The sequence below is a fragment of the Phalangium opilio genome, unplaced genomic scaffold (assembly GCF_054372755.1).
Source record: "Phalangium opilio isolate 3A_F unplaced genomic scaffold, DU_Popi_V2 ptg000022l_1, whole genome shotgun sequence".
Lineage (NCBI taxonomy): Eukaryota > Metazoa > Arthropoda > Arachnida > Opiliones > Phalangiidae > Phalangium > Phalangium opilio.
Genome location: NW_028324154.1, coordinates 987,224 through 1,002,588, shown reverse-complemented (window position 1 = coordinate 1,002,588; position 15,365 = coordinate 987,224). Strand labels below are relative to the sequence as shown.

At 44.0% G+C, this 15,365-nt stretch overlaps 9 non-coding genes across 9 annotated transcripts; all 9 read left to right on the top strand.

Annotated features, from left to right (window-relative positions):
- The first annotated feature begins 2,874 nt into the window (after positions 1–2,874).
- Positions 2,875–2,946, top strand: TRNAC-GCA (transfer RNA cysteine (anticodon GCA)). The gene has a single exon. It is a non-coding gene; the product is annotated as a tRNA-Cys (tRNA).
- A 710-nt stretch (positions 2,947–3,656) lies between these two features.
- Positions 3,657–3,728, top strand: TRNAC-GCA (transfer RNA cysteine (anticodon GCA)). Its single transcript has one exon. It is a non-coding gene; the product is annotated as a tRNA-Cys (tRNA).
- Positions 3,729–5,101: 1,373 nt separating this feature from the next.
- TRNAC-GCA (transfer RNA cysteine (anticodon GCA)) lies at positions 5,102–5,173 on the top strand. The gene has a single exon. It is a non-coding gene; the product is annotated as a tRNA-Cys (tRNA).
- A 1,762-nt stretch (positions 5,174–6,935) lies between these two features.
- Positions 6,936–7,007, top strand: TRNAC-GCA (transfer RNA cysteine (anticodon GCA)). Its single transcript has one exon. It is a non-coding gene; the product is annotated as a tRNA-Cys (tRNA).
- A 1,632-nt stretch (positions 7,008–8,639) lies between these two features.
- TRNAC-GCA (transfer RNA cysteine (anticodon GCA)) lies at positions 8,640–8,711 on the top strand. Its single transcript has one exon. It is a non-coding gene; the product is annotated as a tRNA-Cys (tRNA).
- Positions 8,712–10,084: 1,373 nt separating this feature from the next.
- Positions 10,085–10,156, top strand: TRNAC-GCA (transfer RNA cysteine (anticodon GCA)). The gene has a single exon. It is a non-coding gene; the product is annotated as a tRNA-Cys (tRNA).
- Positions 10,157–11,519: 1,363 nt separating this feature from the next.
- TRNAC-GCA (transfer RNA cysteine (anticodon GCA)) lies at positions 11,520–11,591 on the top strand. The gene has a single exon. It is a non-coding gene; the product is annotated as a tRNA-Cys (tRNA).
- Positions 11,592–12,556: 965 nt separating this feature from the next.
- Positions 12,557–12,628, top strand: TRNAC-GCA (transfer RNA cysteine (anticodon GCA)). Its single transcript has one exon. It is a non-coding gene; the product is annotated as a tRNA-Cys (tRNA).
- A 2,533-nt stretch (positions 12,629–15,161) lies between these two features.
- On the top strand, positions 15,162–15,233 carry TRNAC-GCA (transfer RNA cysteine (anticodon GCA)). Its single transcript has one exon. It is a non-coding gene; the product is annotated as a tRNA-Cys (tRNA).
- Positions 15,234–15,365: the final 132 nt, after the last annotated feature.

Genomic DNA, 15,365 nt, shown 5'->3' with positions numbered 1-15,365 from the left:
AATTTTTTTTCCGGGAAATTCCCCATTTTTTTGCCACTTGTACAAATGTTTCTTTCCTCAGTGCCATTGTTCCGGCGGCCTCCAACGTAAACATTTATCGTTACCTGGGACACCTGGCATCGTTGGAAACTTATTGTTTCCTCAATTTTTTTGAGGTTTTCCCCCATATTTCTTAATTCTTTCTCCATTTTTGTAAGGAGCGAAGGCACCTGGCGTTGCCCGACGGGACATTTCTTACTACTTTTCATGCGGACATTATTCCATAAAGAAGGGTTTTAAGTTTTTGGCCGGCATTTAAAAAGATGGAAACAAATCGAACCCGAAAGACCATTCAGCCCGTCTACAGGTTAAAGGAAATTTTTTTTCCGGGAAATTCCCCATTTTTTTGCCACTTGTACAAATGTTTCTTTCCTCAGTGCCATTGTTCCGGCGGCCTTAACGTAAAAATTTATCGTTACCTGGGACACCTGGCATCCTTGGAAACTTATTGTTTCCTCAATTTTTTTGAGGTTTTCCCCCATATTTCTTGATTCTTTCTCCATTTTTGTAAGCCTAAATCAATAAAGGAAAAATTATTTTTTTTTAAATTTAAAGTCATTACTTCCCAAGTATTTTGGAAAAGGTGACAATAAACAAGCTAATTAGCAATTATTTTGAAGTAAAGCATACAATTTTGGAAAAGGGGGAAATTAATTCAGTTGACTTAACTTGATAATAACAAAAACAGGCGCACATTTAGCCGCTCCGCTCATATAAAAACTTGAAGGTCTTACCTTTACTGGAAAATTTTGATGACTTTCACTTTGCTCGAAAATTTTTAAAATGAAGTTAGGCCTAGCAATTTTGAATCGCGCGTGATTTGAAATATTTTAAAATCACGCGCTCCTATAATCACGTGACAAAACGTAAAGGCAACTAGATATTTTGCTAATCATATATCATAACTACCTGTTACCCTCAGCGTCGCTCGCGTGTAATAAGAACTTCCATCAAAATGATATAAAGAATGGGTAGATTTTATTGATGACTGATATTTTTGTAGCACCCTAGGAGCGAAGGCACTCGGCGTTGCCCGTCAGCCCGTCGGGACATTTCTTGCTACTTTTCATGCGGACATTATTCCATAAAGAAGGGTTTTAAGTTTTTGGCCGCCATTTAAAAAGATGGCAACAAATCGAACCCGAAAGACCATTCAGCCCGTCTACAGGTTAAAGCAATTTTTTTTCCGGGAAATTCCCCATTTTTTTGCCACTTGTACAAATGTTTCTTTCCTCAGTGCCATTGTTCCGGCGGCCTCCAACGTTAAAATTTATAGTTACCTGGGACACCTGGCATCCTTGGAAACTTATTGTTTCCTCAATTTTTTTGAGGTTTTCCCCCATATTTCTTAATTCTTTCTCCATTTTTGTAAGGAGCGAAGGCACTCGGCGTTGCCCGTCAGCCCGTCGGGACATTTCTTGCTTATTTTCATTCGGACATTATTCGATAAAGAAGGGTTTTAAGTTTTTGGCCGCCATTTAAAATGATGGCAACAAATCGAACCCGAAAGACCATTCAGCCCGTCTACAGGTTAAAGCTCAGTGGAGGAGCATTCCACTGCAGATCGAGAGGTCCTTGGTTCAAACTGAGTTCCCTTGTGACAGCACTGATCATTTCGTTTATTTTAGTTAATTAGTCATAATAGTCAAGAGGGAATACCTCAGTGGTAGAGCATTCGACTGCAAATCGAGAGGTCCTAGGTTCAAACCCGAGTTCCCCCTGTTACAGCACGGATCATTGCCTTTATATTACATAATTAGACATTACGGTTATGAACAAGGGGGAATTGCCCAGTGGTAGAGCATTCAACTGCAGATCGAGAGGTCCTTGGTTCAAACCCGATTTCCCCCTGTAACAGCAAGGATCATTGCCTTTATTTTAGTTAATTAGATATTACGGTAATGAACAAGGGGGGAAAAGCTCAGTGGGAGAGCATTCGACTGCAGATCGAGAGGTCCTTGGTTCAAACCCGAGTTCCCCCTGTAACAGCACGGATCGTTGCGTTTATTTTAGTTAATTAGATATTACGATAATGAACAAGGGGGAAAAGCTCAGTGGAAGAGCATTCGACTGCAGATCGAGAGGTACCTGGTCCAAACCCAACCCGAGTGCCCCCTGTAACAGTACGGAGCATTGCCTTTATTTTAGTTAATTAGATATTACGATAATGAACAAGGGGGAAAAGCTCAGTGGAAGAGCATTCGACTGCAGATCGAGAGGTCCTTGGTTCAAACCCGAGTTCCCCCTGTTACAGCACGGATCATTGCCTTTATTTTCGTTAATTAGACATTACGGTTATGAACAAGGGGGAATAGCTCAGTGGTAGAGCTTTCGACTGCAGATCGAGAGGTCGTTGGTTCAAACCAGAGTTCATCCTGTGACAGCACGAAGCATTGCATTTATTTTACATAATTAGACATTACGGTTATGAACAAGGGGGAATAGCTCAGTGGTAGAGCATTCGACTGCAGATCGAGAGGTACCTGGTCCAAACCCAACCCGAGTGCCCCCTGTAACAGTACGGAGCATTGCCTTTATTTTAGTTAATTAGATATTACGATAATGAACAAGGGGGAAAAGCTCAGTGGAAGAGCATTCGACTGCAGATCGAGAGGTCCTTGGTTCAAACCCGAGTTTCCCCTGTTACAGCACGGATCATTGCCTTTAATTTAGTTAATTATACATTACGGTTATGAACAAGGGGGAATAGCTCAGTGGCAGAGCATTCGACTGCAGATCGAGAGGTACCTGGTCCAAACCCAACCCGAGTGCCCCCTGTAACAGCACGGAGCATTGCCTTTATTTTACGTAATTAGACATTACGATTATGAACAAGGGGGAACAGCTCAGTGGTAGAGCATTCGACTGCAGATCGAAAGGTCCTTGGTTCAAACCCGAGTTCCCCCTGTAAAAGCACGGATCATTGCCTTTATTTTAGTTAATTAGACATTACGGTTATGAACAAGGAGGAATAGCTCAGTGGTAGAGCATTCGACTGCAGATCGAGAGCTCTTTGGTTCAAACCCGAGACCCCTGTAACAGCACGGATCATTGCGTTTATTTTAGTTAATTAGATATTACGATAATGAACAAGGGGGAAAAGCCCAGTGGAAGAGCATTCGACTGCAGATCGAGAGGTCCTTGGTTCAAACCCGAGTTCCCCCTGTAAAAGCACGGATCATTGCCTTTATTTTAGTTAATTAGACATTACGGTTATGAACAAGGAGGAATAGCTCAGTGGTAGAGCATTCGACTGCAGATCGAGAGTTCTTTGGTTCAAACCCGAGTTCCCCCTGTAACAGCACGGATCATTGCGTTTATTTTAGTTAATTAGATATTACGATAATGAACAAGGGGGAAAAGCTCAGTGGAAGAGCATTCGACTGCAGATCGAGAGGTCCTTGGTTCAAACCCGAGTTCCCCCTGTTACAGCACGGATCATTGCCTTTATTTTAGTTAATTATACATTACGGTTATGAACAAGGGGAATAGCTCAGTGGCAGAGCATTCGACTGCAGATCGAGAGGTACCTGGTCCAAACCCAACCCGAGTGCCCCCTGTAACAGCACGGAGCATTGCCTTTATTTTACGTAATTAGACATTACGATTATGAACAAGGGGGAACAGCTCAGTGGTAGAGCATTCGACTGCAGATCGAAAGGTCCTTGGTTCAAACCCGAGTTCCCCCTGTAAAAGCACGGATCATTGCCTTTATTTTAGTTAATTAGACATTACGGTTATGAACAAGGATGAATAGCTCAGTGGTAGAGCATTCGACTGCAGATCGAGAGCTCTTTGGTTCAAACCCGAGTTCCCCCTGTAACAGCACGGATCATTGCGTTTATTTTAGTTAATTAGATATTACGATAATGAACAAGGGGGAAGAGCCCAGTGGAAGAGCATTCGACTGCAGATCGAGAGGTCCTTGGTTCAAACCCGAGTTCCCCCTGTAAAAGCACGGATCATTGCCTTTATTTTAGTTAATTAGACATTACGGTTATGAACAAGGAGGAATAGCTCAGTGGTAGAGCATTCGACTGCAGATCGAGAGTTCTTTGGTTCAAACCCGAGTTCCCCCTGTAACAGCACGGATCATTGCGTTTATTTTAGTTAATTAGATATTACGACAATGAACAAGGGGGAAAAGCTCAGTGGAAGAGCATTCGACTGCAGATCGAGAGGTCCTTGGTTCAAACCCGAGTTCCCCCTGTTACAGCACGGATCATTGCCTTTATTTTTGTTAATTATACATTACGGTTATGAACAAGGGGGAATAGCTCAGTGGCAGAGCATTCGACTGCAGATCGAGAGGTACCTGGTCCAAACCCAACCCGAGTGCCCCCTGTAACAGCACGGAGCATTGCCTTTATTTTACGTAATTAGACATTACGATTATGAACAAGGGGGAACAGCTCAGTGGTAGAGCATTCGACTGCAGATCGAAAGGTCCTTGGTTCAAACCAGAGTTCTTTCTGTAACAGCACGGATCATTGCCTTTATTTTAGTTAATTAGATATTACGATAATGAACAAGGGGGAATAGCTCAGTGGTAGAGCATTCGACTGCAGATCGAGAGCTCTTTGGTTCAAACCCGAGTTCCCCCTGTAACAGCACGGATCGTTGCGTTTATTTTAGTTAATTAGATATTACGATAATGAACAAGGGGGAAAAGCTCAGTGGAAGAGCATTCGACTGCAGATCGAGAGGTACCTGGTCCAAACCCAACCCGAGTGCCCCCTGTAACAGTACGGAGCATTGCCTTTATTTTAGTTAATTAGATATTACGATAATGAACAAGGGGGAAAAGCTCAGTGGAAGAGCATTCGACTGCAGATCGAGAGGTCCTTGGTTCAAACCCGAGTTCCCCCTGTTACAGCACGGATCATTGCCTTTATTTTAGTTAATTATACATTACGGTTATGAACAAGGGGGAATAGCTCAGTGGCAGAGCATTCGACTGCAGATCGAGAGGTACCTGGTCCAAACCCAACCCGAGTGCCCCCTGTAACAGCACGGAGCATTGCCTTTATTTTACGTAATTAGACATTACGATTATGAACAAGGGGGAACAGCTCAGTGGTAGAGCATTCGACTGCAGATCGAAAGGTCCTTGGTTCAAACCCGAGTTCCCCCTGTAAAAGCACGGATCATTGCCTTTATTTTAGTTAATTAGACATTACGGTTATGAACAAGGAGGAATAGCTCAGTGGTAGAGCATTCGACTGCAGATCGAGAGCTCTTTGGTTCAAACCCGAGTTCCCCCTGTAACAGCACGGATCATTGCGTTTATTTTAGTTAATTAGATATTACGATAATGAACAAGGGGGAAAAGCCCAGTGGAAGAGCATTCGACTGCAGATCGAGAGGTCCTTGGTTCAAACCCGAGTTCCCCCTGTAAAAGCACGGATCATTGCCTTTATTTTAGTTAATTAGACATTACGGTTATGAACAAGGAGGAATAGCTCAGTGGTAGAGCATTCGACTGCAGATCGAGAGTTCTTTGGTTCAAACCCGAGTTCCCCCTGTAACAGCACGGATCATTGCGTTTATTTTAGTTAATTAGATATTACGATAATGAACAAGGGGGAAAAGCTCAGTGCAAGAGCATTCGACTGCAGATCGAGAGGTCCTTGGTTCAAACCCGAGTTCCCCCTGTTACAGCACGGATCATTGCCTTTATTTTAGTTAATTATACATTACGGTTATGAACAAGGGGGAATAGCTCAGTGGCAGAGCATTCGACTGCAGATCGAGAGGTACCTGGTCCAAACCCAACCCGAGTGCCCCCTGTAACAGCACGGAGCATTGCCTTTATTTTACGTAATTAGACATTACGATTATGAACAAGGGGGAACAGCTCAGTGGTAGAGCATTCGACTGCAGATCGAAAGGTCCTTGGTTCAAACCAGAGTTCTTTCTGTAACAGCACGGATCATTGCCTTTATTTTAGTTAATTAGATATTACGATAATGAACAAGGGGGAATAGCTCAGTGGTAGAGCATTCGACTGCAGATCGAGAGCTCATGGTTCAAACCCGAGTTCCCCCTGTAACAGCACGGATCGTTGCGTTTATTTTAGTTAATTAGATATTACGATAATGAACAAGGGGGAAAAGCTCAGTGGGAGAGCATTCGACTGCAGATCGAGAGGTCCTTGGTTCAAACCCGAGTTCCCCCTGTTACAGCACGGATCATTGCCTTTATTTTCGTTAATTAGACATTACGGTTATGAACAAGGGGGAATAGCTCAGTGGTAGAGCATTCGACTGCAGATCGAAAGGTCCTTGGTTCAAACCAGAGTTCTTTCTGTAACAGCACGGATCATTGCCTTTATTTTAGTTAATTAGATATTACGATAATGAACAAGGGGGAATAGCTCAGTGGTAGAGCATTCGACTGCAGATCGGGAGCTCTTTGGTTCAAACCCGAGTTCCCCCTGTAACAGCACGGATCGTTGCGTTTATTTTAGTTAATTAGATATTACGATAATGAACAAGGGGGAAAAGCTCAGTGGAAGAGCATTCGACTGCAGATCGAGAGGTACCTGGTCCAAACCCAACCCGAGTGCCCCCTGTAACAGTACGGAGCATTGCCTTTATTTTAGTTAATTAGATATTACGATAATGAACAAGGGGGAAAAGCTCAGTGGAAGAGCATTCGACTGCAGATCGAGAGGTCCTTGGTTCAAACCCGAGTTCCCCCTGTTACAGCACGGATCATTGCCTTTATTTTAGTTAATTATACATTACGGTTATGAACAAGGGGGAATAGCTCAGTGGCAGAGCATTCGACTGCAGATCGAGAGGTACCTGGTCCAAACCCAACCCGAGTGCCCCCTGTAACAGCACGGAGCATTGCCTTTATTTTACGTAATTAGACATTACGATTATGAACAAGGGGGAACAGCTCAGTGGTAGAGCATTCGACTGCAGATCGAAAGGTCCTTGGTTCAAACCCGAGTTCCCCCTGTAAAAGCACGGATCATTGCCTTTATTTTAGTTAATTAGACATTACGGTTATGAACAAGGAGGAATAGCTCAGTGGTAGAGCATTCGACTGCAGATCGAGAGCTCTTTGGTTCAAACCCGAGTTCCCCCTGTAACAGCACGGATCATTGCGTTTATTTTAGTTAATTAGATATTACGATAATGAACAAGGGGGAAAAGCCCAGTGGAAGAGCATTCGACTGCAGATCGAGAGGTCCTTGGTTCAAACCCGAGTTCCCCCTGTAAAAGCACGGATCATTGCCTTTATTTTAGTTAATTAGACATTACGGTTATGAACAAGGAGGAATAGCTCAGTGGTAGAGCATTCGACTGCAGATCGAGAGTTCTTTGGTTCAAACCCGAGTTCCCCCTGTAACAGCACGGATCATTGCGTTTATTTTAGTTAATTAGATATTACGATAATGAACAAGGGGGAAAAGCTCAGTGCAAGAGCATTCGACTGCAGATCGAGAGGTCCTTGGTTCAAACCCGAGTTCCCCCTGTTACAGCACGGATCATTGCCTTTATTTTAGTTAATTATACATTACGGTTATGAACAAGGGGGAATAGCTCAGTGGCAGAGCATTCGACTGCAGATCGAGAGGTACCTGGTCCAAACCCAACCCGAGTGCCCCCTGTAACAGCACGGAGCATTGCCTTTATTTTACGTAATTAGACATTACGATTATGAACAAGGGGGAACAGCTCAGTGGTAGAGCATTCGACTGCAGATCGAAAGGTCCTTGGTTCAAACCAGAGTTCTTTCTGTAACAGCACGGATCATTGCCTTTATTTTAGTTAATTAGATATTACGATAATGAACAAGGGGGAATAGCTCAGTGGTAGAGCATTCGACTGCAGATCGAGAGCTCATGGTTCAAACCCGAGTTCCCCCTGTAACAGCACGGATCGTTGCGTTTATTTTAGTTAATTAGATATTACGATAATGAACAAGGGGGAAAAGCTCAGTGGGAGAGCATTCGACTGCAGATCGAGAGGTCCTTGGTTCAAACCCGAGTTCCCCCTGTTACAGCACGGATCATTGCCTTTATTTTCGTTAATTAGACATTACGGTTATGAACAAGGGGGAATAGCTCAGTGGTAGAGCTTTCGACTGCAGATCGAGAGGTCGTTGGTTCAAACCAGAGTTCATCCTGTGACAGCACGAAGCATTGCCTTTATTTTACATAATTAGACATTACGGTTATGAACAAGGGGGAATAGCTCAGTGGTAGAGCATTCGACTGCAGATCGAGAGGTACCTGGTCCAAACCCAACCCGAGTGCCCCCTGTAACAGTACGGAGCATTGCCTTTATTTTAGTTAATTAGATATTACGATAATGAACAAGGGGGAAAAGCTCAGTGGAAGAGCATTCGACTGCAGATCGAGAGGTCCTTGGTTCAAACCCGAGTTCCCCCTGTTACAGCACGGATCATTGCCTTTATTTTAGTTAATTATACATTACGGTTATGAACAAGGGGGAATAGCTCAGTGGCAGAGCATTCGACTGCAGATCGAGAGGTACCTGGTCCAAACCCAACCCGAGTGCCCCCTGTAACAGCACGGAGCATTGCCTTTATTTTACGTAATTAGACATTACGATTATGAACAAGGGGGAACAGCTCAGTGGTAGAGCATTCGACTGCAGATCGAAAGGTCCTTGGTTCAAACCCGAGTTCCCCCTGTAAAAGCACGGATCATTGCCTTTATTTTAGTTAATTAGACATTACGGTTATGAACAAGGACGAATAGCTCAGTGGTAGAGCATTCGACTGCAGATCGAGAGCTCTTTGGTTCAAACCCGAGTTCCCCCTGTAACAGCACGGATCATTGCGTTTATTTTAGTTAATTAGATATTACGATAATGAACAAGGGGGAAAAGCCCAGTGGAAGAGCATTCGACTGCAGATCGAGAGGTCCTTGGTTCAAACCCGAGTTCCCCCTGTTACAGCACGGATCATTGCCTTTATTTTAGTTAATTATACATTACGGTTATGAACAAGGGGGAATAGCTCAGTGGCAGAGCATTCGACTGCAGATCGAGAGGTACCTGGTCCAAACCCAACCCGAGTGCCCCCTGTAACAGCACGGAGCATTGCCTTTATTTTACGTAATTAGACATTACGATTATGAACAAGGGGGAACAGCTCAGGGGTAGAGCATTCGACTGCAGATCGAAAGGTCCTTGGTTCAAACCAGAGTTCTTTCTGTAACAGCACGGATCATTGCCTTTATTTTAGTTAATTAGATATTACGATAATGAACAAGGGGGAATAGCTCAGTTGTAGAGCATTCGACTGCAGATCGAGAGCTCTTTGGTTCAAACCCGAGTTCCCCCTGTAACAGCACGGATCGTTGCGTTTATTTTAGTTAATTAGATATTACGATAATGAACAAGGGGGAAAAGCTCAGTGGAAGAGCATTCGACTGCAGATCGAGAGGTCCTTGGTTCAAACCCGAGTTCCCCCTGTTACAGCACGGATCATTGCCTTTATTTTCGTTAATTAGACATTACGGTTATGAACAAGGGGGAATAGCTCAGTGGTAGAGCTTTCGACTGCAGATCGAGAGGTCGTTGGTTCAAACCAGAGTTCATCCTGTGACAGCACGAAGCATTGCCTTTATTTTACATAATTAGACATTACGGTTATGAACAAGGGGGAATAGCTTAGTGGTAGAGCATTCGACTGCAGATCGAGAGGTACCTGGTCCAAACCCAACCCGAGTGCCCCCTGTAACAGTACGGAGCATTGCCTTTATTTTAGTTAATTAGATATTACGATAATGAACAAGGGGGAAAAGCTCAGTGGAAGAGCATTCGACTGCAGATCGAGAGGTCCTTGGTTCAAACCCGAGTTCCCCCTGTTACAGCACGGATCATTGCCTTTATTTTAGTTAATTATACATTACGGTTATGAACAAGGGGGAATAGCTCAGTGGCAGAGCATTCGACTGCAGATCGAGAGGTACCTGGTCCAAACCCAACCCGAGTGCCCCCTGTAACAGCACGGAGCATTGCCTTTATTTTACGTAATTAGACATTACGATTATGAACAAGGGGGAACAGCTCAGTGGTAGAGCATTCGACTGCAGATCGAAAGGTCCTTGGTTCAAACCCGAGTTCCCCCTGTAAAAGCACGGATCATTGCCTTTATTTTAGTTAATTAGACATTACGGTTATGAACAAGGAGGAATAGCTCAGTGGTAGAGCATTCGACTGCAGATCGAGAGCTCTTTGGTTCAAACCCGAGTTCCCCCTGTAACAGCACGGATCATTGCGTTTATTTTAGTTAATTAGATATTACGATAATGAACAAGGGGGAAAAGCCCAGTGGAAGAGCATTCGACTGCAGATCGAGAGGTCCTTGGTTCAAACCCGAGTTCCCCCTGTAAAAGCACGGATCATTGCCTTTATTTTAGTTAATTAGACATTACGGTTATGAACAAGGAGGAATAGCTCAGTGGTAGAGCATTCGACTGCAGATCGAGAGTTCTTTGGTTCAAACCCGAGTTCCCCCTGTAACAGCACGGATCATTGCGTTTATTTTAGTTAATTAGATATTACGATAATGAACAAGGGGGAAAAGCTCAGTGGAAGAGCATTCGACTGCAGATCGAGAGGTCCTTGGTTCAAACCCGAGTTCCCCCTGTTACAGCACGGATCATTGCCTTTATTTTAGTTAATTATACATTACGGTTATGAACAAGGGGGAATAGCTCAGTGGCAGAGCATTCGACTGCAGATCGAGAGGTACCTGGTCCAAACCCGAGTTCCCCCTGTAAAAGCACGGATCATTGCCTTTATTTTAGTTAATTAGACATTACGGTTATGAACAAGGAGGAATAGCTCAGTGGTAGAGCATTCGACTGCAGATCGAGAGTTCTTTGGTTCAAACCCGAGTTCCCCCTGTAACAGCACGGATCATTGCGTTTATTTTAGTTAATTAGATATTACGATAATGAACAAGGGGGAAAAGCTCAGTGGAAGAGCATTCGACTGCAGATCGAGAGGTCCTTGGTTCAAACCCGAGTTCCCCCTGTTACAGCACGGATCATTGCCTTTATTTTAGTTAATTATACATTACGGTTATGAACAAGGGGGAATAGCTCAGTGGCAGAGCATTCGACTGCAGATCGAGAGGTACCTGGTCCAAACCCAACCCGAGTGCCCCCTGTAACAGCACGGATCATTGCCTTTATTTTAGTTAATTAGATATTACGATAATGAACAAGGGGGAAAAGCCCAGTGGAAGAGCATTCGACTGCAGATCGAGAGGTCCTTGGTTCAAACCCGAGTTCCCCCTGTTACAGCACGGATCATTGCCTTTATTTTAGTTAATTATACATTACGGTTATGAACAACGGGTTATAGCTCAGTGGTAGAGAATTCGACTGCAGATCGAGAGGTCCTTGGTTCAAACCAGAGTTCATCCTGTGACAGCACGGAGCATTGCCTTTATTTTACATAATTAGACATTACGGTTATGAACAAGGGGGAATAGCTCAGTGGTAGAGCATTCGACTGCAGATCGAGAGGTCCTTGGTTCAAACCCGAGTTCCCCCTGTAAAAGCACGGATCATTGCCATTATTTTAGTTAATTAGACATTACGGTTATGAACAAGGAGGAATAGCTCAGTGGTAGAGCATTCGACTGCAGATCGAGAGCTCTTTGGTTCAAACCAGAGTTCTTTCTGTAACAGCACGGAGCATTGCCTTTATTTTAGTTAATTAGACATTACGGTTATGAACAAGGGGGAATAGCTCAGTGGTAGAGCATTCGACTGCAGATCGAGAGGTACCTGGTCCAAACCCAACCCGAGTGCCCCCTGTAACAGCACGGATCATTGCCTTTATTTTACGTAATTAGACATTACGGTTATGAACAAGGAGGAATAGCTCAGTGGTAGAGCATTCGACTGCAGATCGAGAGGTCTTTGGTTCAAACCCGAGTTCCCCCTGTAACAGCACGGATCATTGCGTTTATTTTAGTTAATTAGATATTACGTTAATGAACAAGGGGGAAAAGCTCAGTGGAAGAGCATTCGACTGCAGATCTAGAGGTCCTTGGTTCAAACCAGAGTTCATCCTGTGACAGCACGGAGCATTGCCTTTATTTTACATAATTAGACATTACGGTTATGAACAAGGGGGAATAGCATTCGACTGCAGATCGAGAGCTCCTTGGTTCAAACCCGAGTTCCCCCTGTAAAAGCACGGATCATTGCCTTTATTTTAGTTAATTAGACATTACGGTTATGAACAAGGAGGAATAGCTCAGTGGTAGAGCATTCGACTGCAGATCGAGAGCTCTCTGGTTCAAACCAGAGTTCATCCTGTGACAGCACGGAGCATTGCCTTTATTTTACATAATTAGACATTACGGTTATGAACAAGGGGGAATAGCTCAGTGGTAGAGCATTCGACTGCAGATCGAGAGGTACCTGGTCCAAACCCAACCCGAGTGCCCCGTGTAACAGTACGGAGCATTGCCTTTATTTTACGTAATTAGACATTACAATTATGAACAAGGGGGAATAGCTCAGTGGTAGAGCATTCGACTGCAGATCGAAAGGTCCTTGGTTCAAACCCGAGTTCCCCTGTAAAAGCACGGATCATTGCCTTTATTTTAGTTAATTAGACATTACGGTTATGAACAAGTAGGAATAGCTCAGTGGTAGAGCATTCGACTGCAGATCGAGAGTTCTTTGGTACAAACCCGAGTTCCCCGTGTAACAGCACGGATCATTGCGTTTATTTTAGTTAATTAGATATTACGATAATGAACAAGGGGGAAAAGCTCAGTGGAAGAGCATTCGACTGCAGATCGAGAGGTACCTAGTCCAAACCCAACCCGAGTGCCCCCTGTAACAGCACGGAGCATTGCCTTTATTTTACGTAATTAGACATTACGATTATGAACAAGGGGGAATAGCACAGTGGTAGAGCATTCGACTGCAGATCGAAAGGTCCTTGGTTCAAACCCGAGTTCCCCTGTAAAAGCACGGATCATTGCGTTTATTTTAGTTAATTAGATATTACGATAATGAACAAGGGGGAAAAGCCCAGTGGAAGAGCATTCGACTGCAGATCGAGAGGTCCTTGGTTCAAACCCGAGTTCCCCCTGTAACAGCACGGATCATTGCGTTTATTTTAGTTAATTAGATATTACGATAATGAACAAGGGGGAAAAGCTCAGTGGAAGAGCATTCGACTGCAGATCGAGAGGTCCTTGGTTCAAACCCGAGTTCCCCCTGTTACAGCACGGATCATTGCCTTTATTTTAGTTAATTATACATTACGGTTATGAACAAGGGGGAATAGCTCAGTGGCAGAGCATTCGACTGCAGATCGAGAGGTACCTGGTCCAAACCCGAGTTCCCCCTGTAAAAGCACGGATCATTGCCTTTATTTTAGTTAATTAGACATTACGGTTATGAACAAGGAGGAATAGCTCAGTGGTAGAGCATTCGACTGCAGATCGGGAGTTCTTTGGTTCAAACCCGAGTTCCCCCTGTAACAGCACGGATCATTGCGTTTATTTTAGTTAATTAGATATTACGATAATGAACAAGGGGGAAAAGCTCAGTGGAAGAGCATTCGACTGCAGATCGAGAGGTCCTTGGTTCAAACCCGAGTTCCCCCTGTTACAGCACGGATCATTGCCTTTATTTTAGTTAATTATACATTACGGTTATGAACAAGGGGGAATAGCTCAGTGGCAGAGCATTCGACTGCAGATCGAGAGGTACCTGGTCCAAACCCAACCCGAGTGCCCCCTGTAACAGCACGGATCATTGCCTTTATTTTAGTTAATTAGATATTACGATAATGAACAAGGGGGAAAAGCCCAGTGGAAGAGCATTCGACTGCAGATCGAGAGGTCCTTGGTTCAAACCCGAGTTCCCCCTGTTACAGCACGGATCATTGCCTTTATTTTAGTTAATTATACATTACGGTTATGAACAACGGGTTATAGCTCAGTGGTAGAGAATTCGACTGCAGATCGAGAGGTCCTTGGTTCAAACCAGAGTTCATCCTGTGACAGCACGGAGCATTGCCTTTATTTTACATAATTAGACATTACGGTTATGAACAAGGGGGAATAGCTCAGTGGTAGAGCATTAGACTGCAGATCGAGAGGTCCTTGGTTCAAACCCGAGTTCCCCCTGTAAAAGCACGGATCATTGCCATTATTTTAGTTAATTAGACATTACGGTTATGAACAAGGAGGAATAGCTCAGTGGTAGAGCATTCGACTGCAGATCGAGAGCTCTTTGGTTCAAACCAGAGTTCTTTCTGTAACAGCACGGAGCATTGCCTTTATTTTAGTTAATTAGACATTACGGTTATGAACAAGGGGGAATAGCTCAGTGGTAGAGCATTCGACTGCAGATCGAGAGGTACCTGGTCCAAACCCAACCCGAGTGCCCCCTGTAACAGCACGGATCATTGCCTTTATTTTACGTAATTAGACATTACGGTTATGAACAAGGAGGAATAGCTCAGTGGTAGAGCATTCGACTGCAGATCGAGAGGTCTTTGGTTCAAACCCGAGTTCCCCCTGTAACAGCACGGATCATTGCGTTTATTTTAGTTAATTAGATATTACGTTAATGAACAAGGGGGAAAAGCTCAGTGGAAGAGCATTCGACTGCAGATCTAGAGGTCCTTGGTTCAAACCAGAGTTCATCCTGTGACAGCACGGAGCATTGCCTTTATTTTACATAATTAGACATTACGGTTATGAACAAGGGGGAATAGCATTCGACTGCAGATCGAGAGCTCCTTGGTTCAAACCCGAGTTCCCCCTGTAAAAGCACGGATCATTGCCTTTATTTTAGTTAATTAGACATTACGGTTATGAACAAGGAGGAATAGCTCAGTGGTAGAGCATTCGACTGCAGATCGAGAGCTCTCTGGTTCAAACCAGAGTTCATCCTGTGACAGCACGGAGCATTGCCTTTATTTTACATAATTAGACATTACGGTTATGAACAAGGGGGAATAGCTCAGTGGTAGAGCATTCGACTGCAGATCGAGAGGTACCTGGTCCAAACCCAACCCGAGTGCCCCGTGTAACAGTACGGAGCATTGCCTTTATTTTACGTAATTAGACATTACAATTATGAACAAGGGGGAATAGCTCAGTGGTAGAGCATTCGACTGCAGATCGAAAGGTCCTTGGTTCAAACCCGAGTTCCCCTGTAAAAGCACGGATCATTGCCTTTATTTTAGTTAATTAGACATTACGGTTATGAACAAGTAGGAATAGCTCAGTGGTAGAGCATTCGACTGCAGATCGAGAGTTCTTTGGTACAAACCCGAGTTCCCCGTGTA